The following is an 8,372-nucleotide window of genomic DNA, read 5'->3' on the forward strand; positions in this document are numbered from 1 at the left end:
CCAGCGGCACTCCGTGTGTCCCTCAGGAGTACGGCGGGAGCTCCCCTCCAGGCTGTGAAGCCACGGCGCAGACTGCTCTCTACCACCAGTGACAGCATTGCTGTGGGCGTGTGATGACATGCTGGGGTCCATCTTCCAGCCTCCCTGACTGTGTGACTGAGTGTGCCCTAAGGCAACGCAGAGCCAGAGGAGCCCCTTCCAGGTCTGGGCCTTGAGGTGCTGGGCGAGTCTCCAGGCTCTTTCCTCCTCCCGCCATGCTGATGACCCAGCATCAACCGTGCACAATGACAGTGGCCTGGCAAACGGGAAGCAACAGATGGAAAGCCTCTGAGCTCATGAATGACCTTATGACGTCAAGGGCTCCGGCAGCCTTGAGACTGCGGTAGGAAAAAAGAGCGACTTTATTCTGCAGGCCACTGTGCTGGGGTCCTCTCCATTGCATTGTAGTTTGGTCTTTAACCCACACATGGGCCCCGAGTATGATGAGAACACTGCCCTTCAGCTTTTGCTTGTAATCACCGCGGCTTGGCTCAGGAGAGAGAATGTAGACGCCCATTTCCTGGGTTCTCCTCCTCTGCCCTGGAGACTTGACCACAGGAACTCTTCCTCTCCTGTAAACAGAGGTCTGGAGGACCTCTGATTCACCGGCTTATAAGACACACCCAGTCTCTGGATCCCAATTTGGGTCGGCTGAGACTCCCAGCCCTGTGCTTCCCAACAACAGAATCATTTTTTCCCCCTTTCCCTTTCTCTCTTTTTTAAAAAAAGATTTTATTGAATTATTGATTTATAATGTTGTGTTAATTTCTGCTGTACAGCAAAGTGATTCAGTTCTATCTCTCTCTCTCTCTGTATATATATATATATAGATATTTTTCATTTTTTTTCCATTATGGTTTATCGCAAGATATTGAATGTAATTCTCTGTGCTATACAGTAAGAATTTGTTGTTTATCAATTTCATATGAAGTAGCTTCTATTTGCTAATCTCAAACTCCCAATCCTTGCTTCCCTGACCCTGACTCCTTGGCAACCGGAAGTCTGTTCTCTGTCTGCAACAGCAAAATCTGTATAGTTGATGCCCGCGGTTAAGGTGAGCCTTCCTGGATGAGGGCTTTACCCTCCTGCTTAGTTCACCTCTGTCTTCTGCTTAGGATGAGAAGATATGGGAAGGGTTGGGGGTCTCAGGGTTGGGAAGGAACCCCATGGATTGGTAGTTTCTAGTCTGCTAGGATCTCCCTGGGATTAGTAAGTAGATGAAAAACGGAGCTGTGTTACTAACTAAGGTTAAGGAAAAATGGGGCATTGTATTTATAGCGCACTTACAATTTATAGGATGCTTTCCACTTGCGCCATCTCATCTAATTGTTGGCCACAGCCCTGTGGCAGGGACAGGGGCTATTCATCACTGTTTTGCATATGTGGAAACCAAGGATAAGTTACCCACGCCTGGGAAATGCCCAAGCTTGCATCAGACCATCAGGGTTCCCGACTTTCTAGCTTTGTGCTCTTATGTCTCCACCCTGCCAGGCTGAAAAAATGCTATGTTTTGACTTATGCTCAGGAAGTACCAGACCTGCATTTCTTCTGAAAAGGGAAGGACTTCCTCGATATGCGGGTAGGGGCAAGGGAAACGCTTAAACTGTACTTGTCTGGAGACAAACAGTTGAATGGGATGTACAGTCCCTACTGGTGAACACCTTGAAGCCCCAGGACTTCCCTGAAGTTCCCAGACCAAATAAAGGGTTTGTTGTTTTTCCCTCACATCCTGTCCCCAACCAATTCCTGCCCTTACTCCAAGACTGCAAGGCAAACAGGTCTGGAGGCTTGTATGGGGAAGGTGGGGTCTGGGCAGCGGGGAGAGATGTCCCAGTGGGGTGAACCCCACTAACACTGCTCCTGGAAAGTGTTAACTGAGAGAGTCCTCAGCCTAGGAAGACTCAAGTGGAGGGGGCAGGGATCGCTTTCACCTCCAGTGGCTCAACCACACCAGGTACTTGGGCGGAGTGCAGGATAAAGTCCAGTGGAGAAGAAAGGTTGTTTTGACCCCAGTGTTCCTGATTTTGCTGCCCCACCAATTACACAAACAGTCCTGAGCACCCAACATGAGCACACCTACACGTCTAGAACCACAGACCCCAGGTTCAGGCCCCGCTGGCTTCTTTAGTAAAGCAGCATGCAGGATTTAAGTTAGACACAAAGGAGAACTTCTGGGGTGAGGGTATTAGATAAGAGACTGGGCAGTGTGGAATCTTCTGAAGGAAGCTTGAGAGTCCCTATAAATGTGGAAAAAATGTTTATCTCTCTGATTGTTGGGGTGAGGGTAGGGCCGAGGGACTTGTCCAGAGACAACCAGATGAATAAGATGTGCAGTCCCTACTGGTGAACACCCTGAAGCCCAGGCAGAAGGAGAGGCAATAAAGGAACAAAGGAGAGAGGCGCATAGGACTCTCCCCCTTGCTGATTTCTGTACCTGGAAATGGGAGAGGGAGGAAATTTCGGGCTCGGAGTATTACAGTGGGAGCACTGCTTGACTGCTGGACAGAAAGTGTTCAAAGAAGAAGGACTCTTTGATCCTTAGAACAGGGAAATGGTGAGGAGTCTGTGAGAAGGAACATTTCCCTGTATTCAGGAGGCCAGGGACATCTAGAGTTGTCATCAGATCGGCCTGGGCATGTGAATTCAGTGGGCAGAACAAGTGGGAAAGGGCTGAGGGGGGCTAGAGAAGGGTTGCTGGGCTCTCCGCTCACTTAGCCAGACTCTGCTGAGCCAAACCAACCAAGACCTGTGAGAGGGGATCAGAAGGTCCTAAGGAGGTAGGATGATTCCTGGATACTCTAATTACTTTTATTTCCGCATTTTATTATGAAATATTTTAAACATACAGAAAGGCCAAAAGACTTCTCCATTGAACACCAGATACCCACCACCTAGATTCTACAGTTAACATTTGCTGTATGCCCTTTATCACATGTCACATTATCCACCCCTCTATCCATCTAATTTCTGGATGCATTTTAAGGTGAGGAGCAGGCCCTGAAAAAAATGCTGATTATTCAGTTCAGTTCAGTTCAGTTCAGTCGCTCAGTCATGTCCGACTCTTTGCGACCCCATGAATCGCAGCACACCAGGCCTCCCTGTCCATCACCAACTCCCGGAGTTCACTCAGACTCACGTCCATCAAGTGGGTTATGCCATCCAGCCTCTGTCATCCCCTTCTCCTCCTGCCCCCAATCCCTCCCAGAATCAGAGTCTTTTCCAATGAGTCAACTCTTCGCATGAGGTGGCCAAAGTACTAGAGTTTCAGCTTTAGCATCAGTCCTTCCAATGAACATCCAGGACTGATCTCCTTCAGAATGGACTGGTTGGATCTCCTTGCAGTCCAAGGGACTCTCAAGAGTCTTCTCCAACACCACAGTTCAAAAGCATCAATTCTTCGGCGCTCAGCCCTCTTCACAGTCCAACTCTCACATCCATACATGACTACTGGAAAAACCATAGCCTTGACTAGACGGACCTTAGTCGGCAAAGTAATGACTTTGCTTTTGAATATGCTATCTAGGTTGATCATAGCTTTCCTTCCAAGGAAAATTGAAACTACAATCAGCTCACACCGGTCAGAACTACCACCATCAAAATATCTACAAATAATAGATGCTGGAGATAGTGTGCAGAAAAGGGAACACTCCTACACTGCGGGAGGGAATAGAAATTGGTCCAACAGCTATGGAAAACAGTCTGAAGTTTCCTTAAAAAAACTAAAAATAGAGTTACCATATGATACAGCAATCCCACTCCTGAGCAAATATCTGAAAAAGATAAAAATTCAAATTCGAAAAGATACATTCACCCCAATGTTCACAGCAGCACTATTCATAATAGCCAAGACATGGAAGCGACCTAAGTGTCCATCAGCAGATGAAGAGTAAAGGAGGTGTGATATACGTACATACATCGTATACATGATATATGTAATAAAATATCACTCAGTCATTAAAAAGAATGAAATATTGACATTTGCAATGACATGGATGGACCTAGAGATTAACGTACTAAGAGAAGTAAGTCATGCGTAGAAAGGCAAATACTATATGTGGAATCTTAAAAAAATAATACAACTCTATTACAAAACAGACTCACACAGAGAGAAAACAAATACATGGTTAGTGAAGGGGGAAGGGGAGGGGGAGGGATAAATTAGGAATCTGAGATTAATAGATGCACAGGGAACTATATTATAAATCTTGTAACAATCTATAATGGAAAAGAATCTGAAGCTGCACTCTTGAAACTAACACAATATTGGAAATCAACCATAGTTTAATATCACACACAATTTTAAAAAGTGAGGTGCAGACATCAGTACCCATTTAGGCCAGTACGTCAGCATCATATCATGAGCAAGAGGTCAATACTTGTTGCAGTTATTTTGTGTGTGTGTGTGTGTGTGTGTGAGATAAGGTTTGCACACAATGAAACACACAGATCTCGTGTGCCAGGGATGAGTTCTGACAAGCGCATACACCTGTGCAACTCAACCCCCATCAAGCCGCAGAGCACGGTGATGACTTCAGAAAGTCCCCTCAGACCCGTTCTTAAGAAGTCCCACCCCCCCAAAATAAAACCTCTTCTGATTTCTTTCTCCCGTAGATTAGTTTGGCCTTGCTGTAACTTTATTCACACAAATGAAATCATACAATTGGATTTCTTGGGAGGGCTTCTTTCCCTTCACAGAGTGGATCCTGCCTTCTTTGGAAAAGAGCCTGTTTTACATAGAGTCAGACTTTTTTTTAAACCAGCAGGAAACACGTCCCCAAATCTAATCTTCGTTACAAGCCGGGACACTGTGTTTACAAAGGCATGATCGACACCTCAGTGCCCACTCTGTGTGTCCTTGACCAGCTAAAAGTAAACAGGGCTGCTCCCACTGGCTCCAGAGAGCTGCGAGCGGGTGCGGGGAGGCTGGCAAGACTTCTGAACCCCCAGCCTACTCCTGCTGCTGTGAACTGAGCTGGCCTTTCGGGGTCCCCGGCCCTTATATCCTTCCCCCACTCCGGCGCTGAGGATCGGGCCGTGTCGCCCTCCCCTCCTCCCGAACCCCCACCAGGAGGATCTGATAACCAGTCATTTACACTAGATAACTGATAGTCCGGTTACACTGTAACTGGACCGCCTTCCACCGAGGTGCTGCCTCTACCGGTACTGACTTGTCCCCTCTTTTATCTCCGATCGTGGCCGACAGGCTCCCGGCTCTGGACCTCTCTGACTCCCACTGAGGCTCCCTAAGGACAGGCAGCCCCGCGGCCCCCACCGAGCTGCTGCGCTCTGACGTCATGGATTTTTAGTCATTCTTGGAATCAGTCACAGGTCCAGCCCAGGAGGCTCAACTCTGTGATGACATGTGGGCAACGCTGTGCAGGAGACGGAGGAGGGGCCGAATGCTCTGTTGGGGGGCCAGTTCCGTGTCCTCCCCTGGGGGGAGATGGGTCACCATCCAGAGATGACAGCGCAAAAATGATCATCATAAATAAAGGTTGAAACATACTGAGATCCAAAGGTGGCTGCCGGAAGACTCAGGAAAAAACCAAATACAAACTAGGAAAGGGGACTGTGGGGACCCAAACAGTGTCAGAGAAGTGTCGCTGAAGAGGCACCTCCTCACAAGCGCATGGGTGTGAGGCATCCCACTGCCCACTGGGTCTGGATCTGTTTGGAATATGACCCCCACCCTTCCCATCCCCCGCTAACCCCCTGCGGGGTCTCTGCAAGGTTCTAGGATCTGGCAGGTTTCCCCCTCGCCTGGGGGGTTCTCTGACTCCTCCACCCCACCAGCAAGCCCTGGAGATGAGACTTGTGCAAAGGCATTTTAGGCACTGCTGGGAAATGGGATCTGAGGGACCCGGAAAACCATTCTGAGTCCCTTCTGCTGGCCCCCGAAGGGAAACCAAGCTGTCTGTTCAGCAGGACACTGCTTATGGGAGAGGGTGCTGAGTGGGCTGCAGCCCGCCCTGCAAACCCCGCTCCCATCCCCACCCCTCCCCGCCAGAGCCTCTGCTTCTGGGAGACCGAATGAGCTGGGCACGCTTCTTTTCAAAACATTCTTAGGCTTTGTCCCTAGATACTCCAACTCAGTGTTGCCGGGGTCCTGGTCATGAGTATTCTGTCAACTATTTAAATACTCAGCTAGGTAAGGGAAGCCCCACCGTAACTCAAACCCTGCCTTCTTCCCTCCCTAGACTCCCAAATATGTGTTTTGTCTCCTGGCACAAACGATGCGATTTTGGTCGGTAATTGATGATCTTTCACATCATCACTTTTAAAATGAAAAATTCTCTGAAATGTCCCTCTGTCTCCTGTGCCGTTTCCACCCTGATACTGACACCTGTCATCTCTATCACCAGAGGTATTGCTGAATGAGACATGTCCCTGTCTTCTGGAGGGTTCCTGATCTGCTGAGGCTCTGAAGGCATACCTCCCTCATGGGAGAGAGAGCAGTTCCACCTAGTTCTAACCAAAAGAGAAGTGATCAGACTGGGGATTGGCTCTGAACCAAGCTCCTCCTCTGAAAGCTGACTTCTCCTGTTCTTTTCTTGGGAGACTCTTCACAGTCCTTAGTGGGAGGAGGGCGTGGATAAGGCACACCAAACCCATACCCCTGATTTGTTCCCAGGCACTCTCCACTTTCTGAGCTTTTTAAACAGTGGAACCAATAATACCAAACTGATCTGAAATCTCTGCTGAGAAAAATATGCACCACCCACAAACCTGCATTAACTTTTTGGGCTCTAACCTGATCCTAGCATTTATAGTGTGGGGGTGGGGGGAAGATAGAAGCTTTAGGAAGAGGATGAGCAGTGTCTAACTCTAAAATAAAATTCCAAATATAAGTGAAGGAGATTGGATTGAATTGGGCTCGTTGCAGTCTCTTCGTATAGATTCTGCTGAATGGATGAACAAACTGAGCGTGTATGTGTTTGAATGATACAGCTGAGTTACAGCTTGCAAGTTATTTCCTCCTTCTCTGGCTAAGGACAAATAGGGAAAGAGCCTACTAATACTGAGGTTGTTAAAAAAAAAAATGATGTCTATAGAAAATCCCTTTGAAAGGTCAATAAGATCAAAATATTTTTTTTGTAAACGACCTTGTTTAAAGAGCTTCAGGCATTTTGTCCTTCACTGGTCTAGCCCAGTTGCAGGCCTGGGAGTGAGGTAGTGGAACAGAGATGGGGGCCAAGAGAAATACCCCAATAGGAGCCTAGAACCCCCTGATGCTGCCAGTGGAATCACCTTTCTGCCTGACCTCAGCACGGTTCCCAGCCTAAAGGAAAGTGGGAGCTTTAACTGGGGGGCACCAGAGCCCCAAGGAGCTCTAGCTGGAAGGGATCGGCTCCAGCTGCCCTGAGCCTCCCCAGGAAAGGACACACCCAACGACTGAGCTCTCCAGCTGCTGCCTGCGGGCTAGATAGAGTCAACCCTCTACTGCTCCAGGGCCTGGGGACAGCTCCCTGCATTTTCTCCTTCAGTTTTACACTCGTCAAACATTATGCTTTTTCACTTCTGTCATACACAAAACATTCTTGCTTTGTGTGTTATTCTTTTTTCTGCTAATGAAAGTAATTCCAGCTCATTGTAAAAATTTCAAGCGAAATAACGTGCAAATAAGAAAGCAAAAGCTTCCGTAATCTAATTTTCTGAGATAGCCAGCCTAGCAGCTGAGGGTACCCCCTTCCAGATCTTTCTCTAAGCATGCACAAACAGCTTACACACCTTTGCTCGTGCTGTCTAACCTGCTTCCTGGAGCGCCGTTTCTTCTCTCTTGCCAGGCTTACCTCTGTACGTACTTCTGAACTCAGCCCACTTTCTGCACCTGTCATCCCCTAGCCTGGACCAGGTGCCCCTCCCTGGGCTACCTGAGCCCCTGTGAGCCTTATCAGAGCACCTACCACGGTGAATATACAAGTCCTAGTTGATTCCCCGCCCGCCCCCACCCCCCAACTAGAATATAGGCCATACAGGTTAGTGGCCAAGAGGCGAAGGCCAGGGAGTACCCTAGCCCCACTTGCAGCCCCGTCCCTTCTGGCTCTGCTGACCCTCCTTGTTGCTCGAGCAGCCTCAGTGCCTAGCACCCTGCCTGGTCTGTGGTTGCTGCTCAGTAGCTGTTTGTTGAGTAAGTGAGTGAGTGAGTCAGTGGTTCTGGGTCACAGAAGCTGTCCCCACCATGGGATTTTATGCACAAGTGGAAGGCTACAGAAACCAGCCAAGAACAGCAGATCTCCATGTTGCCTGGTTCCAAGAGCTACCACTGGTTTACAGCGGTTGTATAACTTTGGGAACAATCTTCTTGAGATATTGTGAAGGTTAAAAATTCAAGG

The sequence above is a fragment of the Ovis canadensis genome, chromosome 12 (assembly GCF_042477335.2).
Source record: "Ovis canadensis isolate MfBH-ARS-UI-01 breed Bighorn chromosome 12, ARS-UI_OviCan_v2, whole genome shotgun sequence".
In the NCBI taxonomy this organism is placed as follows: domain Eukaryota; kingdom Metazoa; phylum Chordata; class Mammalia; order Artiodactyla; family Bovidae; genus Ovis; species Ovis canadensis.